At 42.3% G+C, this 25,049-nt stretch overlaps 1 protein-coding gene across 2 annotated transcripts in view; it reads left to right on the top strand.

Moving 5' to 3' along the window:
• The window catches only part of HIVEP1 (HIVEP zinc finger 1), a 1,195,522-nt gene that overhangs the window by 682,571 nt on the left and 487,902 nt on the right, over window positions 1-25,049 (top strand). The gene's annotated exons all lie outside the window — the stretch shown is intronic.

The raw sequence follows: 25,049 nt of genomic DNA, 5'->3' as shown, positions 1-25,049 counted from the left end.
TTCACATGTTAAAATATCAGAATTATCTTCTTTCACAGTTGAAATCTAAGGTGGATGCTCTGGCGGAAGGTATTGAGTGTAAAGAGTTGCAGGATATAGTTCATGTGTCTGAACAGGTGGGTAAACATTCCTTGCAATGTAGTTTTGATGCTGTGCAGGCCTCCTCCAGGGTGGCTGCCACTGGTTCTGTTCTTCGAGGCACGCCTGGTTGAGAGATCAGAATTTAGCTGAGCATGTTAAGACACGGATTTTGGATGCTCCTTGCAGTCTGATGTGTTGTTTGGTTCGCCTGTAGAAGCAGTTTTGAAGAAAATGGAGGACAAGGCTAAGTCTATGCAAACTGTTAAAGATTTTTGCAGGTGCAGCCTCCAGTTCAGTAGAAATTGGCCTGCTAAGGGATGGACTTATCCTGCTTATGATTCCCAGTCTAGGGGTAGGTCTAGACGTGGTAGGGGCAGAGCTCAGGGTTCTTTTAGGCCTAGAACAGGGAGTTCCCTGCTCAGACTTCTGGTGAGGGCAGGGGTCAGTCCTTTCGTAAGCAGACCCAATGACCTGCCTTTTCAGCTGCCAGTTCATTCTCGCCTGGCAGCACCGTTGGGAGGAAGACTGTCTCTTTTCAAAGAAAATTGGGATTTAATTACCCAAGACAGATGGGTTCTGGATATCATTCACCACGGTTACAGGTTTTATTTCCATACCTTGCCTCCTTTCAAAGGCATGCCAGACATTCCTCCTCTACAAAGACAAGAGGCTCACAAGCAAATTTCTCAGTTACTCCAAATAGGGGCCATTCAGCCGGTTCCTGTGCCAGAAAGGGGCCTAGGATTTTATTCTCGCCTGTTCCTAGTACCAAGAAGGGGAACACGTGGAGACCAATTTTGGATTTATCTATCCTCAACACTTATCTGGACATTCCCAAGTTCAAAATGTTGACGTTACAACAGCTTTTACCTCTGCTGGGCAAAGATCACTGGATGGTAACTTTAGATCTCAAGGAAGCTTACCTTCATGTGCCTATAAGACTACGTTGCAGAAAGTATCTGCGTTTTCGAACTGGAAATTCTCATTATCAGTTCTCTGCATTGCCCTTTGGCTTATCTACTACGCCCAGAGTATTCACAAAGGTTCTGGCTCCAGTGATAGCTTACTTCAGGCTAAAAGGAATTCAAATCTATCCTTACTTGGACGATTGCCTGATTCTGGCTCAAGAAAAGGAAGACCTTCTACAGCATTTGGAATATGTCATAGCAGTGCTAAGATGCCTAGGGTATTCTGTGAACGAAATAAAGTCCAGTCTAGTACCCTCTCAAGACATGTGCTTTCTGGGTGTGAGACTGAATACAGCAGCCCAGATGGCCTTTTTAACCCCGGACAAACAAAAGAATCTTTCCAGTTATTTCCATCAACTATCTCTTCAGTCCGGGCTGACTGCAAGGACAGTCCTTCAAGCCTTAGGGTTCATGGCATCTTGTATTCTGGTGCTTCCCAATGCCAAACTGCATATGAGGAAGCTACAATGGTATCTCAAAATGTATGGACACAGCACTGCCAGGATTTGGACACTGTCATTCAAATAATACCTTGCATTCAAAAGGAATTTTTGTGGTGGGCTCAGGAATGTCACCTAAACAAGGGACTCTCTGTGACCCGGCCAGAGGCGAGTCAAATTCTAACGACAGATGCCTCAGACATTGCTTGGGGAGCTCATCTAAATGGAAAGTGGATACAAGACAAGTGGCCTGCCAGACTACAGCATCTACATATCAACATGAAGGAGATGTTAGCAGTCCAGTTTGCATTAATGGCTTTCAAGGAGTTACTTCTTCCAGGGCAAGTGTTGATTCTAACAGACAACACGACTGTCATGTGGTACATCAACAAACAAGGGGGAACACATTCTTACCCATTGTGCAGGCAAGCAATGATTTTATGGGAGACTGCACTCAGCTTGCAACTAACTCTTCAGGCAAGGTTTCTGCCGGGAGCACAGAACTCCTTAGCAGATGTGTTAAGCAGACAAATCATGGATCCCCACGAGTGGAAACTGGATCTTCATGTATTTCAAAAGTTGACAGTGTCCTGGGGAACTCCAGACATAGATCTGTTCGCTTCTCCACTAAACCACCAGCTGCCAAAGTTTTGCACAAAGAGGTTTCATCACACAGCTTGGAAAGTGGATGCTCTTTCTTTCAGTTGGAAAAATCTTCATGTGTATGCGTTTCCACCTCTGCCTCTTCTTCCAAAGGTGCTTCTAAAGGTCAGACAAGACAAGCCAAGGATGATTTTAATAGCTCCAGATTGGCCTCGGCAGCACTGGTACCCATTACTGAGGAGTCTGGTAAAGAAGCCTCCATGGCCTTTACCCTTGATTCCACATCTGTTGTCTCAGACGGACGGTCGTCTGCTCAATGTCAAGCTTCACTCTCTTCATCTAACAGCCTGGCATATAATGTTTTGAAACACAGCAGGTCTCAACTTCCTCAACAAGTTTTAAATGTGATTATGGAAGCCAGAAGACCTAGTACAAGGAAAGTGTACGCAGAAAAATGGAAGAGATTTTTATTTTGGACTGCAGCAAAGAATTTGGAGATTTCAGAGCCTAATTTGAGTGTGGCTCTTCAATATCTTACTGAGTTATTGGACAAAGGTTTGTCTTTCTCTTCCATTAAGATTCATGCTGCAGCAATTTCAGCTCACTATGATTGTGACCCACCATTGTTTTCACATCCTTTGTTCAAGCAATTTCTTAGAGGGGCAAAGAATATAAGACCCCACGTAGAGCTCCTACTCCTGCTTGGGATCTCAATTTTGTGTTGGAGAAACTTACTCTACAACCTTTTGAGCCTGCAGCTACTGCTGAACTGAAATACTTGTCATGGAAGACTGCTTTTTTGTTGGCCATTACTTCTGCAAGAAGGGTTTCTGAGTTACAGGCCCTTATGGCGGTTGAGCCTTTTTGATTTTTCATAAGGATAGGGTATCATTACGTACTAATCCTTCCTTTATGCCTAAAGTGGTTTCTAGTGTGGCTTTAAACCAAACTATTCATTTGCCTACGTTTTATGCAGATCCCCAAAATAAAGGGGAAAAGATTTTGCATACTTTAGATGTACACAGGCAATTGCGTTATTATTTGAGCAGGACTAAGGATTTTAGGCAGTCTCAGCAGTTGTTTGTTTCTTTTGCTTTGAGTTCTCAGGGCAAGCCTGTGTCAAAACAAACTATTTCTAGATGGATTGGGTGTTGCATTACATTTTGTTATTCCCATCATGGCAAGGAGATTCCAGCTGGGATTAGGCCTCATTCCACTAGGGCTACTGCCACTTCAACAGCATTTCTGATGGGGGTGGCAACTAAGGATATTTTGGAGGCAGCTACTTGGAGTTCAGTGCATACTTTCTCTAAGCATTATCACCTTCCTCTCTACTCTAAGTCTAGGGCTGGTTTTGCCACAGCTATTTTGCAGGGCATGTTGTCAGTTCCTGCTTCCTTATGATTTGCCAGCCTCCCTTACCTCTGATTTGGGATTCTACCCAATAGTTAGGACTGCAGCAATGTGGAATGAAGAACATAGTACAGTTTTGTACCTACCATAAATGTAGATGTTCGAGGATCCACATTGCTGCAGTCCAATTTACCCTCCCTCCTTCCCCTCTGTGTTTAGGGGTGGTTGTGTAGGTGAGGTCATATTCTGCTAATTTGGTATATTTTGTATATATTTTGTATATATATATATATTTTGGTGCAGGTATGTTGGGAGTTTTTGGTTTTTGGCCTTATCTTTTCAGGGTCTTCTGACATCTGGGGCAAGAAAAGACTGAGGATATGACGTCGGTCATGCGCATTAGTACCCTGACGTACTGACGTCAGTCTAATGCGCCCTGACCGACGTCAGCCATATACTTTGGTATTCGGGCCGACTGGACAGCGGACTACCCCAATAGTTAGGACTGCAGCAATGTGGATCCTCGAACATCTACATTTATGGTAGGTACAAAACTGTACTTTGCTTATCTCTTATGCCTCCAGTTCTCTAGGCAAGGCTATCTCTAAACAAACTATTTCCAAATGGATTGCTCATGGGATAAGGTTTTGTTACTCTCACTTTGGGAAGCAAATTCCAGGTACTGTTAGAAGTCATTCTACTAGAGCAGCTGCCACTTCAGCAGCTTTTCTCAGAGGAGTTCCTACCAAGGACATTTTGGAAGCTGCCACTTGGAGTTCAGTGCACACTTTTTCTAAGCACTATAATCTCCCTTTGTATTCTAAGTCTAGGGCAGGTTTTGCCTCTGCTGTCTTGCAGGGCCTTCTGGCTGCCCCTTCTTCTGCATAACCTCCTCCCTCATCACAGCTTTGGGATTCCACCCTACAGTTATGATTGCAACAGTGAAACACGAAGAACATAGTACAGTTGTGTACACCTACCATAAATGTAGATGTTCGAGTGTCTTCACTGTTGCAGTCGGTGTTTCCCTCCCACCAATCCCTTCTTATTTTCTGCTTATTCTATCTTCCTTTTCTTTTGTGGTGTATTTGTGTTTCCTTTTTGGACACCTTTTGGTTACTTTGGGGGACTTCTGACATCTGGGGCAAGAAAGGCTGGAGAAGATGGCGTCGGCTGTCAGCTTTATACCTCTGTGTTCTGACGTCAGGGTACTTGCTGGTACAGCCGACGCCGGACCCAGACTTTGGAATTCTGGCCGACCTCGGGCTGCCTGCCGGCAGGAACACCCTACAGTTATGACTGCAACAGTGAAGACACTCGAACATCTACATTTATGGTAGGTGTACACAACTGTACTTTTTGGAATGGCCCAGCCAGAGCCCAGACCTAAATCCAATAGAAAATCTGTGGGGTGAGTTGAAGAGGGCTGTGCATAAGAGATGCCCTTGAAATCTGACAGATTTGGAGCACTTTTGCAAGGAAGAGTGGGCAAATATTGCCAAGTCAAGATGTGCCATGCTGATAGACTCCTACCCAAGAAGACTGAATACTGTAATTAAATTAAAAGGTGCTTCAGCAAAGTATTAGTTTAAGGGTGTGCACACACAACAAAGTATTAGTTTAAGGGTGTGCACACTTATGCAACCAGTGTATTGTATTTTTTTATTATTTTTTTTATATTTTTCCCCCTAACAGATTTGTTTGTTTTTCAATTGAAGTGTACAGGTTATAGGTCACATTAAATGTGGGAAAAGTTTTGAAATGATTTATTGTGGTCTCATTTTTTTATATCACACAAATGTGGCATTTTACCAGGGGTGTGTAAACTTTTATATCCACTGTAACATAACTGTGTTAACTGTCTTACTGAAGGGAAAGTAACAGTTTAATTTTCCCTCCAAGTTTCAATTGCCAGACAGAAAACATAGGACAAGCAATCACTCATTCCATGTCAGCCGCAAACACGGAATTTAGTAGTTATTATTGCCCTGTTTACAAACACAGGGAAAGCAGCTGGTTAGCCGCGAATGTGGAAGACATGGAAGGGAAGTGTGTTTGTGTTTGCTTTCTTTTTTCTTTGGTAACGGTCACTGCAGAAGAATGAAGTGGAACTCCGCAGACCCCTAGAATTATCATACATGTGGTCCACGGACCACAGTTTTGGAATCGCTGTCTTATACAAATACTAATAAGAACAGAAATTGTTTTACTTGTAGTTACTTTTTCACCCTTTTAGTGCCCTTCTAAACATTAATGACAAAGTGGGGTATATTCTTTACAGTCTATACACATGCTTAACAAAGTCAACAAAATTCCAGTCTTTCTCAGACACTTTTTCTTGCAAAGCCATAGTTCACAAATTTGATTGATAATTTATAGTGTCCTATTTACTTACAAAGGTTCAGATTCAACTAAACAAAACAAATGTACAGAGACAAAATGTACTGTGTATGAAAAATGCAATGTTTTTTCCAAACTGTAAAAGAGTTTAGGATTGGTAATATGTTTATAAGGAAATGTGTATTACATAATTTAAAACTGCTAAATAGATATGCTTTCTTTCTCTTTTTTATTTCTCCAAATGTTTTGGGTTCCTAATACCGTAACAGAAGTAGATCCCCCATTTCTAACCCAGGGTATGATTAGAGATCATGAAATTAGTTTTGTTTCAGTAATGGATGTTAGCCAAGAGTGCTCTTCTCAGTACCCACAATATACCCAGAATTTCTTCTTTCTGCAGTTCATACTCGGTTACATGTACTGGTAGCATATTTAAATGTGTCTGCAAATTCTTTTTTATTAGTCTTTCTGCCTTTGCTACTGTTGGAACTGCCTGGGTGTCTTTATGTGTCATTGTTCTAGATTCTGCTTTCAAATCCCAGTATTTCATTACTTTTTGTCTCTCAGTAGGTAAGACCCTATAAGTACTGGGTGTAGCAATTTCAGTAGTTAATGCTACTTTTTTCATTTTTTCTTGGACTGCAATATCTGGTTTTCTTATAGGTTCATAGGTTCATAGGTTCATACTAGGCTATCTGCCCTAGGGCATTTATAAGCCTAGCCAGAGTGTGTTTGGCTTTCGCCACCCATTTTAAAATTAATTTTGCTATGCCCCTTTTCGAGGTTAGTATACTGTGCCGCTGTCTAACAGTGACACAGAAGTGATACCCGGGGTAAACCTACTATCCCCATCCACTCATCAAGATTCCTCTTGAAGAGAGTCAATGAGGGACTCTGCCTAACCTGGACTGGGATTTTATTCCAGAGTGAAGGGAGCCTCTGGGTTATGAATCTGTCCCTCCAGCATGTCCTATTTATTTCAGTGCTGAGGTTCAAGTATCTCGAGCGCGTAGCTCGATGGGATTTGGATTTTCTGAGGTGCAGCATGTCCATTAATTCCGGGTTGGACATGGCTTTATACGTCAGGCACAGATCGCCTCTGAGCAGGCGGTATGCCACTGAGTAGAGCTGGAGATGTTCTTCATCTCACATTGCTGCAGTCCTGACATATGGGTAGTCCGCTGTCCTCGGTCGGCCCGAATACCAAAGTATTAGGCTGACGTCGGTCATGGGCGCTCAGATCTGACATCAGAGCATCAGGGTATTAAAGCGCATGACCGACGTCATATCCTCAGTCTTTTTTGCCGCATGGTCCGATGCAGAAGCAGCGTTTGCAAGTGCCGTTCGGCATTCTGAAATTTTCGTATTCTGAGTTTCAGACCGAAACCAAGTTGGGCTAAGTACCCCGTTGGGGAATATTTTTGTTTTTTCTTGCCTCATTTAATTCCGGATGTCAGAAAAAGTCAATAATTGTATTTCTTGTGGGAAACAGATACCGCATAGGGATTACCACTCTCTTTGTATACCTTGTTTGGGACCTGAGCACGACGTAGTCGGGTGTCGCTTTTGTGCTAGGTTTAATAAGCGCACCATTAAACGTAGGTTAGATTGCGCTAGGCTTGTTTTCGGTAAGCGGTGTAATTATAATATGCCGTTGGATCCTCCGACGCCCGCTACCGCGAAGAAGCGCAAAGAAAAATCTTTAAAGTCCAGGCAGGATGAGTCGTCTGTTCCGGACGCCGGTTCTTTAGAAACTACGGTGGAATCTGTGGATCCAGCCGAGGTTTCAGTTGAGTCTCAGGGAGAGGCTTTAATTTTGCAAGATGTGGCCTCTCAGGAGTCAGGTCAGGCTGAGGGGGCCTCTCAGGTTGCTGTTCTTCCTTCCTTGCCTAAGGTGGTTAGGCCTTCTCCTTTTGTATCTAAGGCTCCTTCCAAAGGCAGGCCTGGTTTGCCTTCCACGGGTGTCAGTCCTAGTTCTGCAGGTTCTGTGCCTAAAAAACACATGCTTAAAATGGCAGAAGATTTAATTTCTTTAATCAGAGGTTCTATGCCCCCTCCTGATAAGAGGCCTAGGGTGGAGCCAGAGGTGGAAAGTTTGGAGCAGGCTTCAGATTACTCAGAGTCTTCGGCTGAAGACATTCAGGATTTTCCACCTTATTCTGATTCCGACGCAGAGGATTCCACTCCTTCTGCTTCTCCTCCAGAGGATTTTTCTTTTTCAGAAACCCTGCATTCTATGAGGGAGCATTTTAAATGGGAAGGTCAGGATTTCTCAGATTCCCGAAAGAGGCTTAGGGAATTTTTGTTTTTACCACAACATAGGCCCTTGGCTATACCTCCTGTTTTGGATGTTGTTCAAGACGTTTTCTCCGAGACTTCCCTTAATCCAGACTCTCTGCCTCCTGCGCCAGTTAAGCCGGACAGGTATTACAGAGTACCTGAGGCTCATAAATATCTGTATAAGAGTCCAAGGGCTGACCCAGAAACTATTAGCCAGGGACCTAAGGGTGTCAGGGCTTCTGTTGTAAAGAATCCAGTTCCTATGGATAAAGATGCTAGAGCTTTGGATAGATGGGGTAAGAAAGTGTATACCTCTTCCACTTTAGCAATGAGGGCTTTGAATTGCCAGTTTCATACGTTGAAGTACCAGAATTTTCTCCTTACTCAGCTAAAATCTAAGGTGGATGCTTTGGCAGAGGGCATAGAGTGTAAGGAATTACAGGATTTGGTACATGCCTCTGAACAGGTGGGTAAGCATTCTTTGCAGTGTGGTTTTGATGCTTTACAGGCTTCTTCCAGGGTGGCTGCCACTGGTTCAGTTATTCGCAGGCACGCCTGGCTTAAGGATCAGAATTTGTCAGAGCATGTTAAAACTAGAATTTTGGATGCTCCTTTACAGTCTGAAGTTTTGTTTGGTTCTCCTGTGGAGTCTGTCTTGAAGAAAATGGAAGACAAGGCTAAGTCTATGCAGACTGTTAAAGATTTTCTACAGGTGCAGCCTCCTAAATTCAGCAGGAATTGACCTACTAAGGGATGGGGGCTTATCCTTCTTCTGATTTACAGTCTAGGGGTAGATCTAGACGTGGTAGGGGCAGAGCTCAGAGTTCTTTCAGGCCTAGAACATGGAGTTCACCTGCACAATCTACAGGTGAGGGCAGGGGCCAGTCCTTTCGTAAACAGGCCCAATGACCTGCGTCTTCAGCTGCCAGATTCTTCCTGTCTGGCAGCTCCTTTGGGAGGAAAGTTGGCACTCTTCAAGCAAAACTGGCTTTTAATCACCCAGGACAAATGGGTGTTGGACATTATAGACCGAGGCTACAAGTTTTATTTCCATACATTGCCTCCTTTCAAAGGCATGCCAGACGTTCCTCCTCAGCAAAGGGTAGAGGCTCACAAGCAGATTTCTTTACTTCTTCATATGGGGGCTATACAGCAGGTCCCTCTGTCAGAAGTGGGCCTAGGATTTTACTCTCGCCTGTTTCTAGTACCAAAGAAAGGAAACTCTTGGAGGCCGATTTTGGATTTATCTATCCTCAACACATACCTGGACATTCCAAAATTCAAAATGTTGACGTTGCAACAACTTCTACCTCTGTTGGGCAAAGATCACTGGATGGTAACTTTGGATCTCAAAGAGGCTTATCTTCATGTTCCTATCAGGCCCAGTTGCAGGAGATACCTGCGTTTTCGGGCTGGGACTTTACATTATCAGTTCTCTGCATTGCCCTTTGGCTTATCTACTGCCCAGGGTGTTCACAAAGGTTCTGGCTCCAGTGATAGCCTTCTTACGGTTAAGAGGAATACAAATTTATCCTTATTTGGACGATTGCCTGATTCTTGCTCAAGACAAGTACAAACTTCTTCATCATCTACAGTATGTGATGGCAGTGTTAAGGTGCCTAGGGTATTCTGTGAACGAAACAAAGTCCAGTCTAGTACCCTCTCAGGAAATTTGCTTTCTGGGTGTGAGACTGAATACAGCTTCCCAGATGGCCTTTTTGACCCCGGACAAGCAAAAGAACCTTACACTTTACTTCCATCAATTGTCTCTACGGTCCAGGCTGACTGCAAGGACAGTCCTTCAAGCCTTGGGGTTCATGGCATCTTGTATTCTGGTGCTTCCCAATGCCAAACTGCATATGAGGAAGCTACAATGGTATCTCAAATGTATGGACACAACACTGCCAAGATCTGGACACTGTCATTCAAATAATACCTTGCATTCAAAAGGAATTTTTGTGGTGGGCTCAGGAATGTCACCTAAACAAGGGACTCTCTGTGACCCGACCAGACGCGAGTCAGATTTTAACGACAGATGCCTCGGACAAGGCTTGGGGAGCACACCTCAATGGAAAATGGGTTCAAGACACGTGGCCTGCCAGACTTCAACATTTACATATCAACTTGAAGGAGATGTTAGCAGTCCAATTTGCATTGATGGCTTTCAAGGATTTACTTCACCCAGGGCAAGTGTTGATTCAAACAGACAACACAACTGTCATGTGGTACATCAACAAGCAAGGGGGAACCCATTCGTACCCTCTTTGCAGGCAAGCAATGATTTTGTGGGAGACTGCTCTCAGTTTACACCTCAGTCTTCAGGCATGGTTTCTACCAGGAGCACAGAACTCCTTAGCAGATGTTTTGAGCAGACAGATAGTGGATCCCCACGAGTGGAAATTGGATCCTCATGTATTTAGAAAATTGACAGTGATATGGGGAACTCCAGACATAGATCTGATCGCTTCTCCACTAAATTTCCAGTTGCCAAAGTTTTGCACAAAAATGTTTCATCCCACAGCTTGGAAAGTGGATGCTCTATCATTCAGTTGGAGCAATCTTCACGTCTATGCCTTTCCGCCTCTGCCTCTCCTTCCCAAGGTACTCTTGAAGGTCAGACAAGACAAGCCCTCCATGATTCTAATAGCTCCAGATTGGCCTCGACAGCACTGGTACCCTCTGCTGAGGAGTTTAGTACGGGAGCCTCCATGGCCTTTGCCTTCGATTCCGCACCTTTTGTCTCAGGAGGGCAATCATTTCCTCAATGTCAGGATTCAGTCCCTGCATCTAACAGCCTGGCATATTCTGTTCTAGAACCTGGAGGGTCGCAGCTTCCACAACAAGTTTTGAATGTTATTTTGGAGGCCAGAAGGCCTAGTACAAGGAAAGTTTATGCTGATAAATGGAGGAGATTTTTAATTTGGAGCAAAACAAAGAGCTTTGATGTTTCCAGGCCTGATTTAAGTGTTTCTCTTCAATATCTTACAGAATTATTAGACAAGGGTTTGTCTTTCTCCTCTATAAAAGTTCATGCTGAAGCCATTTCTGCTCACTATGACTGTGACCCACCATTATTCTCTCATCCTTTGTTTAGGCAATTTCTTAGAGGGGCAAAGAACATAAGACCCCCACGTAGAGCTCCTACTCCTGCCTGGGATCTCAATTTTGTGTTGGAAAAACTTACTTTACCTCCTTTTGAACCTGCAGCTACTGCTGAGTTAAAGTTTTTGTCTTGGAAGACCAATCAATTCATTTGCCTACTTTTTATGCAGATCCCCAAAATAAAGGGGAGAAAATTTTGCACACTTTGGATATTCACAGGCAGTTGCGTTATTATTTGAGCAAGACTAAAGGGTTCAGACAATCTCAGCAGTTGTTTGTTTCTTTTGCTTTGGGTTCTCAGGGGAAACCTGTTTCAAAACAAACTATTTCTAAGTGGATTGGCCTTTGTATTGCTTTTTGTTATTCTCATCATGGTAAGGAGATTCCGGCTGGAATCAGACCTCACTCCACTAGGGCTACTGCCACTTCTACCGCTTTTTTAAGGGGAGTAGCTACTAAAGATATTTTGGAAGCAGCTACTTGGAGTTCAGTGCATACTTTTTCTAAACATTACCATCTTCCTCTTTATTCCAAATCTAGGGCTGGATTTGCCACTGCAATCTTACAGGGCATTTTGGCAGCTCCCAACGCTTTATGATTTTGCCAGCCTCCCTTTACCTCTGCTTTGGGATTCTACCCATATGTCAGGACTGCAGCAATGTGAGATGAAGAACATAGTACAGTTTTGTACCTACCATAAATGTAGATGTTCGAAGATCCACATTGCTGCAGTCCAATTTACCCTCCCTCCTTCCCCTCTGTAGTTTGGGATGGTTGTATGGTTTGGGTGGTAGCTGTTATTTGGACATGCCTTTTGGGAAGTATTCTATTTTTGGCTGTGGCCTTTCTTTTTAGGGCCTTCTGACATCTGGGGCAAGAAAAGACTGAGGATATGACGTCGGTCATGCGCTTTAATACCCTGACGCTCTGATGTCAGATCTGGCGCCATGACCGGCGTCAGCCTAATACTTTGGTATTCGGGCCGACCGAGGACAGCGGACTACCCATATGTCAGGACTGCAGCAATGTGGATCTTCGAACATCTACATTTATGGTAGGTACAAAACTGTACTTTTCTTTAACCGGGCAGCATATGGCATCTGTTTGAGCCCTTTGATCCTCTTGGTGAGGTACTTTTGGGGTCTTTCCAGTTGCTGCAGGTGTCTGGTAAGGTACATCCCAAAAGGGGCATTGTACTCAATTATGGGCCTGATGAGGGATGAGTAAAGACGATGACCTCCCCTGATCTAGATGTGAAATCTCTTCATGATTAGGTGGGCTATATAAAATGTTTTTCTAACCACTTTGGCCACGTGGTTGTCAAATGAGAGATTGCTATCAACTTGGGTCCCTAATTACTTCTTCTGTACTTAATGGATTACCACCTATGTGGTCATTTGTGGGCACTTTGTTTTTGCCAAAGGGGATGACTATACACTTTTTGGCATTTAGCTTGAGGCCATGGCTCTGGCACCAGTTGTCTGTTTCTATGAGGCCCTTTTGGAGGATGCTTGTGTCGGCTGGAGAGTCGATTATAGCGCCCAGTTTGCAGTCATCTGCGAACTTGGTCAGCCACAGTCCTTCCGTGTTTGCCTGTACTTCCGAGAAATATATACTGAACAGGAGAGGTCCCAGGACTGAGCCTTGTGGGACGCCACTTGTAACTGGCTTGGAGTCTGACACGGCTCCAGCAATTCTAACCATGTGGGTTCTGTCCTTGAGCCAGTTTGCAACCCATCTAGTGACATAGGGGTTTATATTTAAGCTGGTGAGCTTATCTATAATGCCCGAGTGGGGTATTGTATCGAAGGCTTTTGCGAGGTACAGGTAGGCTGTGTGGACCACCTTCCCCTCGTCAATGGCCTTGGTGACTGTTTCAAAGAAACCAACCAGGTTTAAGAGGCAGGATCTGCCCTTAACAAAGCCGAACTGGGTAGGATCCAGTGTCTGTAGGTCCCCAATATCTTTTTTTATGAGGTCCGTGATGATCCTTTCCATAGCTTTGCAGACCAAGCTAGTCAGGCTTATAGGGTGATAGTTTCCAGGATCTGTTGAGGCACCACCTTTGTGAGAGGGACCACTGTTGGTGTACGTCACTCTTTGGGTACATATCCTGTGGTAAGGCTGAGATTGAACAGTAGTTTTATGTTTGGGTTTAGCTCTTTCATGTAGGACACAGCCCGGGACACCGTCTGGTCCTATTGATGCTGTGTTTTTTTGCTTTGGAGAGGGCGGATCTTACCTGAGCATCTGAGATGTCAGGGGGGCAGCTCTCTGCTGGGATAGATATTTGCCCTTTTGGTGGGGGGGGGGGGGGGGGGGGGGGAGTTTGCGCTGAACCTGTCAGCTAGGATGTTGGCAATGTCTGTGGGTTCGGTGTATTTTTTGTCATTTTGGATTAATTCTGAGCATATCTGGGAATTCCCACCCAGGTTCCTAACATAACTAAAGAAAGCCTTGTGATTATCCTTCGTGTCCTGTGCAATTTTTCTCTCGAAGCTGGCTTTAGACGATTTTGAGTGCCCGTAGTTTTTTGCTAACACTGATCAGAGATGCCTTCCCTTTTTGGGATTTTGCTCTATCATGTAGTAGCTTCCTCCTTCTATTGTATAGTTTGTTTATGGCTGGGGTCCACCAGACAGGACGTCTGCCTTTGGAGGATTGGGTCTTGGTTTTATTTGGGATTGCATGATCCATGCATTCCTGAAGGTGTTCATAGAATGTGTTTATCTTGTATCTATTTTCTTAACTTAACGACTTTCTCAATAATCCTTTGTAATTTGTTTCCAGTGCTTCTTGGCTTACCTGTTTGCTGTAGCATTTGCACAATCCTTAGTGCAGTAGTCTTTCAACATTGTTGTGCCTTTCAATGTACAGACACTCAGCCATGAGTACACTGCAGACAGCAATGGGATGTGCAAATGTTTCCTAGTCTCCTTTACAGTACCTGCATTTGCCTGTTTCTCTGACTTTTTCTATAGACTTTGTAAACCAATGTGTACATAGCCCACTATCTTGGGCCACCATTATTAATCTTTCATCTTTTGGTTTAAATTCACTTTTCCTTAACTATTCTTGTGTCTAATCTTGGCTAACATGATAGTTCTAGTAGTTTTCCAGACTTGCCACAATATGTACACACTTTCTTTCGTTTTCTTTTGGTCTTTATGTGCTTTTTATGTTTTTTGGTACTTTCAGTGGCTGCCTGATTATGTTCTTCTGGTTCGATTTCCATTCTCACTCCTTTCTGAAATGCTTCTGCTAAAGTAAGCAAAACATCATCTTAAACTTCTCTTCACAAAGCTCTTTCTTCCTCCCACACATTCACTCTGACAGGCGATAAGCCAACCTCAAGGAGGGAAATTAGCGGTCAGAGTAAATCTCTCTTCAGTACTTTCCTGACACCTTGAGGAAGAGCAGCTTGGAAGCTTCACAGGATTGGCTACAGGCTTCATTTCTGGCAGATTAGTCCCAGGAAGGGAACCCTTCCACACAAAAGCTATTGCCCTATTAAGAAAATGTTTTATTCATTTTTCTGATTAAAGCGAGATTTCCCCTTTAAGAAGCTGCGTTTTTCTTTTCATAAGATCAGAAATTTCTTGTCAAGAACAGCTATTTTTAGGATGTGGTGAATTTGACTATTTAAGGGCTGTTTTGTAGTAAAAAAAAATGTACTGTTTTGTATAAACTTTGAATTATTTGACTAAAAAGTTTAGTCAGGGAACTGGCTGGGAGTATGTAGTGAGTGTGTAGTGCTTCTGTATAATTTGTATAATGTTGCATGCCATTTTTGTCTATCTGCATGTTTGCAACCTTTAAACATTATTCTGAAGGGAACTTTTGTGATGCTTTTGCATTCACTAGTGGCAGGGTCTGTGAAAGGTAATGCGAATGCAAGTGTGCTGCTTCTGAAGGCTTCTTGACTACTTACCTTGCAACCAGTTTGTTCCAGCAATGCTAACCACCAGCTGGACTCTGCCTTTCTGAGCTGGGAATTTCTGGTTAAAGACTTATAGTGCCTGCATATTTGAAATGTTTCTTACTGGAATTGGTACACCTTGTTTGCTGTAGCATAGACTAGATCCAGGCCTGCTGAATCTAGCTTTGTTTGTATGCTTGTTTGCTGAAGCTGGCCAGTTGTATACTGGGGCAGGATGCAACCCAAATAGCCTAAAGGCTACTGAAACAGTGATGATGATAATAATAAACATAACATATTTATAAGAGGGACAGGGAATGTTATTTATAGTTAAATAAAAGGAAAAAAGGTTAAAGAATGGTACAAAAAGAAATGAAGACTGGAATACAGACTATCCAAAAAGGGTGAAATAAGAAGATTTCTTGACCAAACAAAAGAAAGTAAATGAAAATTAACAAGAGTCACATATTTAGATTAATTTTTGGATATGCTCATTGAAAGACTAAAAAAAATGATGCTGAAGAATACATATGCCATATAAAGGAAAATGAACAGGAGGAAGTGTACAGATATTTGGAAAGAGATGAAGGGATGGCAATAAATCATGAACAAATGAGAAAAAAGCTTAGCACTCAAAACTTCAGAAGACTAAAGCTAATATTGCAAACTGCCTTGACATCTAAGAATAAAGTCCAACCTGTAAATCAGTTTGCTCTTTCTGTTCTAACATACAGCTTTGGTGTGATTGATTGGCCTCAAGTAGCATTGAAAACTGGACAAGAAAATAAGAAAAATGCTTAATGATTATGAAATAATACATAAAAAATATGATGTACCAAGATGATATATTCCCCTGGGATGAAGAAGGTAAAGGCCTTATTCATACTGGTTACACGTATAGGTCTGTAGTTGTGGGACTACATACATATTTGCTTGCCTCATCAGACACAAACATAATGAAAGTTCTAAAGCATGAAGAGAAGTTTAAGATGATGTTTTGCTTACTTTAGCAGAAACATTTCGGAAAGGAGGGAGAATGGAAATCAAACCAGAAGAACATAATCAGGCAGCCACTGAAAGTACCAAAAAACATAAAAAGCACATAAAGACCAAAATAAAACGAAAGAAAGTGTGCACATATTGTGGCAAGTCTGGAAAACTACTAGAACTGTCATGTTAGCCAAGATTAGACACGAGAATAGTTAAGGAAAAGTGAATTTAAACCAAAAGATGAAAGATTAATAATGGTGGCCCAAGATAGTGGGCTATGTACACATTGGTTTACAAAGTCTATAGAAAAAGTCAGAGAAACAGGCAAATGCAGGTACTGTAAAGGAGACTAGGAAATATTTGCACATCCCATTGCTGTCTGCAGTGTACTCATGGCTGAGTGTCTGTACATTGAAAGGCACAACAATGTTGAAAGACTACTGCACTAAGGATTGTGCAAATGCTACAGCAAACAGGTAAGCCAAGAAGCACTGGAAACAAATTACAAAGGATTATTGAGAAAGTCGTTAAGTTAAGAAAATAGATACAAGATAAACGCATTCTATGAACACCTTCAGGAATGCATGGATCATGCAATCCCAAATAAAACCAAGACCCAATCCTCCAAAGGCAGACGTCCTGTCTGGTGGACCCCAGCCATAAACAACTATACAATAGAAGGAGGAAGCTACTACATGATAGAGCAAAATCCCGAAAAGGAAAGGCATCTCTGATCAGTGTTAGCAAAAAACTACAGGCACTCATAAAACCGTCTAAGGCCAGCTTCGAGAGAAAAATTGCACAGGACGCTAAGGATAATCACAAGGCTTTCTTTAGTTATGTTAGGAACCTGGGTGGGAATTCTCAGATATGCTCAGAATTAGTCCAAAATGACAAAAAATACGCCGAACCCACAGACATTGCCAACATCCTAGCTGACAGGTTCAGTGCAAACTCCCCCCCCCCCCCACCAAAAGGGCAAATATCTATCTCAGATGCTCAGGTAAGAGCCACCCTCTCTAAAGCAAAAAACACAGCATCAATGGGACCAGACGGTGTCCCGGGCTGTGTCCTACATGAACTACAAGAAGATCTAAACCCAAACATAAAACTACTGTTCAATCTCAGCCTTGCCACACAATATGTACCCAAAGAGTGGCGTACAGCAACAGTGGTCCCTCTCCACAAAGGTGGTGCCTCAACGGATCCTGGAAACTATTGCCCTATAAGCCTGACTAGCTTGGTCTGCAAAGCTATGGAAAGGATCATCATGGACCTCATAAAAAAAGATATTGGGGACCTAAAGACACTGGGTCCTACCCAGTTCGGCTTTCTTAAGGGCAGATCCTGCCTCTTAAACCTGGTCGATTTCTTTGAAACAGTCACCAAGGCCATTGACGAGGGGAAGGTGGTCCACACAGCCTACCTGGACCTCGCAAAAGCATTTGATACAATACCCCACTCAGGCATTATAGATAAGCTCACCAGCTTAAATATAAACCCCTATGTCACTAGATGGGTTGCAAACTGGCTCAAGGACAGAACCCACATGGTTAGAATTGCTGGAGCCGTGTCAGACTCCCAGCCAGTTACAAGTGGCGTCCCATAAGGCTCAGTCCTGGGACCTCTCCTGTTCGGTATATATTTCTCGGAAGTACAGGCAAACACGGAAGGACTGTGGCTGACCAAGTTCGCAGATGACTGCAAACTGGGCGCTGCATCCTCCAAAAGGGCCTCATAGAAACAGACAACTGGTGCCAGAGCCATGGTCTCAAGCTAAACGCCAAAAAGTGTATAGTCATCCCCTTTGGCAAAAACAAAGTGCCCACAAATTACCACATAGGTGGTAATCCATTAAGTACGGAAGAAGTAATTAGGGACCTGGGGACCCAAGTTGATAGCAATCTTTCATTTGACAACCACGTGGCCAAAGTGGTTAGAAAAACATTTTATATAGCCCACCTAATCATGAAGGGGTTCACATCTAGATCAGGGGAGGTCATCGTGCCTCTTTACTCATCCCTCATCAGGCCCATAATTGAGTGCAATGCCCCTTTTGGGATGTACCTTACCAGACACCTGCAGCAACTGGAAAGACCCCAAAAGTACCTCACCAATAGGATCAAAGGGCTCAAACAGATGCCATATGCTGCCCGGTTAAAGAAACTCCAGCTCTACTCAGTGGCATACCACCTGCTCAGAGGCGATCTGTGCCTGACATATAAAGCCATGTTCAACCCGGAATTAATGGACATGCTGCACCTCAGAAAATCCAAATCCCATCGAGCTACGCGCTCGAGAGACTTGAACCTCAGCACTGAAATAAATAGGACATGCTGGAGGGACAGATTCATAACCCATGGCTCCCTTCACTCTGGAATAAAATCCCAGTCCAGGTTAGGCAGAGTCCCTCATTGACTCTCTTCAAGAGGAATCTTGATGAGTGGATGGGGGATCATAGGTTTACCCTAGGTATCACTTCTGTGTCACTGTTAGACAGAGGCACAGTATACTAACCTCGAAAAAGGGCATAGCAAAATTAATTTTAAAATGGGTGGCGAAAGCCAAACACACTCTGGCTAGGCTTATAAATGCCCTAGGGCAGATAGCCTAGTATGAACCTATGAACCTTTGACATATCTTTCTCATCTACAGTATGGATAGTTACCATGGTCCTGCTGGTACTACTTCTATTGTATCTAGAAAGAAAAGACATCCTTCTTGGGGTAATCCAGGGAAGAGATCTTTAGATCGGGCAGATGTCCTATTTCTAAGTCAGTCATCATCCATTTTCTGTTTGTAAAGAAGGTTAAACATGGTTCTTCTTAAGAAATGGTTTTGTTAGAAAAATTGATTTCTTGTCTTAGCCAGACATTTGTTAGAGTGTAAATTCTGGAACTCACGAGGCTTTGTATGGGGACACAATGAATACAGGAATTCCTGAAGAAAATTATGTCTGATAATTCTGATATTGACATTAATAAGGCTTCTTCTACTACAGATGTCCAAGCCCAAATCTCAGATTTAAAGAATATCTATATATCTCAATCTCCAGTGGAGGAATTTTATTTTAACCACATCATTTCCAGGATGAGTGAGGCATTTTTATGGGGACAAATTTAAGTTCCTCTTGAAGTGAGAAGATGTTATGATATGTTACAGATAGATAAGCCTAATTATTATTCTGACCATTCTGCTAGCATCAGAGGATGCCTTAGATGAAGCATTGAATAACCCTGCTACCAAGCCATCAGTCCATAAGAAGCCAGATAGATAGGCTAATAAATATATTTTCTTTCACGTTAGATCTGATGCAGTAACAGTGTTCTATACCTTCGCCAGCTGGCAACAGATTGTTCCTAAATACTAACCCTTCTCCTTGGAGACAAAGAAGGTAAGGTATAGAACCATCTTCCACTTTAGCTTTCAGAATTCTTAATTATCAGATATCCATGTGAAAGTTTATGCTAAATTGTATGGATGTGTCTGAGAGAATTTTCTGCCACCCTTCCTGCAGAAGGTAGTTCCTTTCGTAAGCCTATTATTTTTACACTTTCTCAGGTATCTAAACATGCTTTGAAGAGTATGTATGATCATGCAAATACTGTGTTTAGGGCCGCTGCTACTACTGCAGGTATATAACCAAACATTTGCTGATGAGGTAAAGTTTGAAGTCTTATATTTTACTTTAGACAAAGGCATATTGTTTGGCACCTTTGCTACCTAGGTCCTCAAAGAATTTGATGAAAGAGGAAAATTAATACAAGGAGGATCTATGATTTTTTAGGTTCTCCAATATAAATCTTTCAAGTCTCTAATACTTTCTCCTAATACTTTTAAAATCCCAGACAAACAATCGATGCCATATTCATGCATACAAGGAACACAAATGAGATGGCCAGATGGGAGTAGCAATAAGAAAAAGGTACAATTTAATAGTTCGCATCTCAAAAATCTCAACAAGTCTTTCCCAAAAGCTGGTTTATAACATTCTCCTAGGCTACAGATTGTTTTAGCCTCCTACATGCTAAAGGTGGTTCAGAAGGTTCACAACTGACACTGGATACAAAACCTTCTTTCAAGGGAATACCTCCCTACCCTCCGAACCATACAGATTTGTTGCCACGGGAACAACAGCATTTACACAACCAAAAAGTCATGGAAGCACCTTTAAATTAAAAGGGGCAAAGGCTTTTATTCCAGAATGTTTCTGGTACCAAAGTAAGAGCCTTCTTGGAGACCAATACTAGATCATTCCTTTCTAAATCTGTAAAAGTAGCAAAACTCAAAATGTTGACCCTTCAGAGTCTGTTAACCCTCATTCCACAGTTGAGTTTCATGGTGACCTTAGACCTAAAATGTGCTTATTGTATTCAAGTTAGCCAATAGGCGTCAGGAAATTTCTCATATTTTCTGGCTGTAGTCACATTTTCAGTTCTGTGCATTACAAAATGTATAGCTCCAGTTGTAGCCTACTGCAGACTGAATGGCATTAACATCTTTCCTTATTTAGACAACTTGCTTATCTTTTGCAGCAACAACAGAACATACACGACCAGGAATCCACCAAGCAGTTTTCTAAACAGTAGTATTTTATTCAGATAAAATCTCTCTTAGCACTTTGGCTAAAAAGCCTTTTCAGAGTATAAAAAAACACAAATAACACACTTCCTTTATATACAAAAAAAATTATCCTAATTATTCAATAAAATCGCTAAAGTAATTATATCATTTCAAAATATTTACTCAGTTAAAACCCTTCAATTACATTCTGTATTAAGTCCCTTAGCGACTAAAGTTTCATACTTTAATATAAAAATAGATTCCTTTTGTAGTAATTTAAGTTTCAAAAGAGAAGTATTGAACCTGTCCACCCTAACCTGTTCTTAGGTTCATAGATTCATAGGTGTTTACTAGGCTAACGACCACAAGGGCTTTTTTAATCCTAGACATGAATTCCAGATCTTTGACAAGTTCTGATGCACTTGATAAGTGTAAGCATGGTCCTGGGAGATCAACCATTTACAGGTTACCTGTGTCCATTAAAGACATAGTTGCCAAACCAGGGATGAATTTCTGGTTTCCCATTCAGTTCTCCAAGATGCACTTGAATTGGGTTAGGGAGAAACTCTGCTTCACATGCATGGGGAGCCTGTTCCATAGACGGAGTAGTCTCTGGGATGCATACCTATCTCTCCAGCAAATCCTATTTATATCACAGGCAAGGTTTAAGTCTTTAGAATGGGTAATTCTGGTGCTGTTTGTTTTGTTGATATGCAGGAGGTCCAGAGTGGGGTCTGATAATGCCCCGTATGCCAGGCATACATCTCCCCTCCAAAGTTTGTAGGAGACAGAATACAGGGATAAGGCCTTGAGGCAGTCAGCATAGGACATTTTACTTGCGCCCTGTATTCTTTTAGTGAGGAATCTCTGTGGATGTTCCAGTTGTTGGATATGCCTGGTTAGGTATATACCAAAGGGTCATTGTACTCAATAGGTTTGATGAATGCCGAGTACAGTAGAACAATGACTTCCTTGGACTTAGATGCCATATCTTTGTTTATGAGTTGTGCAACATAGAATGATTTCCTCTACACTGTAGACACATGATGGTCAAAGGCTAGATTACTATCTGTGTTTGTCCCTAAATCCCTGACTGCTGGGTCATGTCTAAGGGGTGTGTTGTCAATATGATAGTTACCAGGGATGGATGACTTCCCAGAGGATACTATTATGCATTTCTTGGCATTTAGTTTTAGTCCATGGCTCTGACAACAGTTTGTCTTTATCAGCCCCTCCTGTTGATCATTTGTGTCAGTGTGAGATTCAGTGACCGCTCCAAATTTGCAATCATCTGCAAATATAGTCAGCCAGAGACCACTGATAATTGGCCTTGACTTCTGAGAAGTAAATGGCAAAAAGGAGCGGTCCAAGGACTGATGCCTCAGGGACTCCACTTGTGACTGGCCTTTTTGTAGAGGTGGAGTCCCCAGTTGTAACTTCCTGGGTTCTGTCTGTGAGCCAGTTGGCTGTCCACCATATGACATACGGGTTTGTACCTAATGTCTTGAGTTTGTCAATAATGCCCAAGTGGGGTATTGTGTCAGATGCCTTGGCCAGATCAAGGTAGGCAGTGCGAATGATTTTGCCATCATCCATTGCTTTGGTGACCTTCTGAAAGAAGCCCACCAGGTTAAGTAGGCATGATCTGCCCTTGACTAAACCAAACTGGGTTGGCTTTAGTGTCTGGAGGTTTATTATATCTTTGTTGATCATCTCCATGATAATTCTTTCCATGGCTTTACATATAAGACCAGTGAGACTTATGGGTTTGTAGTTTCCAGGGTCTGTAGATGGCCCACCTTTGTGAAGAGGGATGACTGTTGCCTTTCTCCATTCATGAGGCACAAAGCCTGTTTGGAGGGTACATTTAAACAGTAATTCCAGAGGCTCTGATGGATCATGTTTCATGCTATTTATTAGGCATCCTGGGATATTGTCTGGGCCCATTGATGCACTGTTCTTGGTTTTAGAGAGCGCATTAAGGATCTGTTCCCTAGTGATAGTAGGGGAGTTTTATTTGGTGATATTTCCTGAGGGAAGGTTGAGGGGGAGGGAGAAAGGGGTAAAGTTGAAGCTGAAGTTATCATCCAGGAGGTTTGCTATATCTTCTGGCTCTCAGTATAGGTTGATCCATTTAGAATGAGCTCAGCAGACAATTGTGTATTGCCTTTGAGGTTGCGGACATAGCTAAAGAATGCTTTGTGGTTGTCCTTGTCCTGGGAGGCCAAACTTACCTCTTATTTACCTTTGGTAGACTTTATTTGTCCTCTGAGTTGTTTGCTTAATTTGAGAGTGCTTTTTATCCTGCTGGATGTTGCACCTCCTAATTTCTGCCATGGTTTTCTTCTTTCTGTTGTACAGCCTATTGATTTTGTGATTCCACCAGGGTGGCTTGTTTTTCGAGTTAGTTCTTTACTTCTTCCTGGTGGGTACAGCTGCCTCTAAGCATCTATTAACATGCTTGTACAGGGTTTCTGTGAACAGTTCTGCATAGGCAGTGGCATTCTCAGGGTTTGTGGAGGCTTGAAATTTTGCCAGGTTCTCACTTAATAGCAAGAGGCTAGCCTTAGAATAGTTCCTGAATATTCCAGGTTTAGCTGGGGTCTAGGTTTTGTTTTTACTTCAAAGGAGACCATTTTGTGGTCTGACCTTACCAGGAAAGACATTACAGTAGAGGATGTGCAGCACTCTCCCATATTAGTGAGGAACAGATCCAGTAAGGTTGCACCCCTGGTTGGTATATTGACTGTCTGATCCAGGGAGAATTTGTGTACAAAATCCAGGAATCTCTGTGCACGTATATGTGGTGTTGTATAGGCTTCCCAGTTACTAGTGGGGTAACTAAAGTCACCCAGGAATATGGTATTGGGTTGGATGATTAGTGTTTCTAATAAGTTTAAATACATGGTATGGGTTTCCTTGGTCATAGCGGGGTATCTATAGCTTTTAAGGAAGTGATATTGGATTTTGCCTGTGGTGATTTAAACATGGAGCAGCTCAAGTGCATTATCCTGTTTGATCAGCCTTGAAGTATATTTATATTTGATGTAACTAGAGACATCTCCACCTTTAGTCCCTGCCTGTGAAGTAGCTGGTCTAAATGTGTGGAAAGCATTATAACCTTGCACCATTGGTGTGCTCTCCACGGCTTTAAATTGTGTCTCAGTGACCACAAATATATCAGCATTCTCTAGGGTAAAGAGAGCTTCTAGGGAGTGGAGTTTCTTGTTTAGACTCCTAGCACCGAGCAGTAATACCTTTAGATTTTCTTGGTTTTGATTTGCTATGTCAGAAGTACTTTCAGTTTGTCATTGCCTACAAAAGGCACTATGGAGGGGATACAATGTTTTAGCTAATATTCAAAAGTCTAGAGGGGAGAGGTGCAGTCCATCCCTGGCAAAGCAGCGTGATCTCTTGACCATCTCTTTCCATGCTAACAAATATTGCACCTCCTTAGAAAGACAGCAGAAACTAAGCCAGTTATTAAAGCCAATCATCTTTTGTTCATATTTTGGCATCATCCGTGGAGAAGGTAAAATGCTGCTCAAAATTGGCACATCTTACAAGAAGTACCAGGACGGCTGGAGAAAGTTGGTCATGTTCCATATTTCTACTTTAAAAATAATCGGTCATTGAAACAACATTTATGTAATAAGATGGAATTAACAAAACCCATCCATTCATCTCAGTTTGGTACGTTTCCATGCAGAAGATGCTCTGCGTGCAAACATCTCTATACCCATAGAACTTTTATCCATCCTACAATGAATTTTACTATCACTAGTTCTAGTTATGTTGATTGCAGAACCATGAATATTGTTTATTTTTCTTTCTGTCAGAAATGCTTTGCATTTTATATAGGCAAGACAAATGGAATGTTTAATTTAAATTTTTTTGCCATTGAGGTGGTTCACATAAGCATACAAGGAGGTGACATAGAGAATTTGACTGAAAGTATTGAGCAAAAATGGATCCTTTCACTCAATGCTGAGAAATACCCTGGTCTGAATGGTGTGACATCTGTAAAACCCTTTTTGAAATCTCGTCGCCTTAGGCATTAAAATAATAGAGAATATAGTTTTAATTTTTATTTTTGTGTATGTGTACATGCATATATTTATACATACATATATTTATATTTTTTAGACATGAATTCTTTATATATGAATTTTAAATACGTATGAAATGAATGATAGAATGTTAAGTTGTCAATCTCGCCTTCATTCTTGCTTGATGGGTTCGGAGCCGATCCCTCGGCTCCGACTCGGCACTTGCTTTAGCTCGAGAACTCCTTTTACCAGCTCGAGGCAGCCCCATATCCCATGATGCAAGGCAGGAAGTACCCAGATCTCGTTGCCGCTTGGGAGGTCTTCTCTTTACCAGCTCCTGGTAAGTTGTTCACATTTGTGA

Source organism: Protopterus annectens, chromosome 3.part0, assembly GCF_019279795.1.
Source record: "Protopterus annectens isolate FY-2018-M chromosome 3.part0, PAN1.0, whole genome shotgun sequence".
NCBI classification, from domain to species: domain Eukaryota; kingdom Metazoa; phylum Chordata; order Ceratodontiformes; family Protopteridae; genus Protopterus; species Protopterus annectens.
Note: the sequence above shows the minus strand (reverse complement) of the source record. Positions and strands in the feature narration are given on the sequence as shown.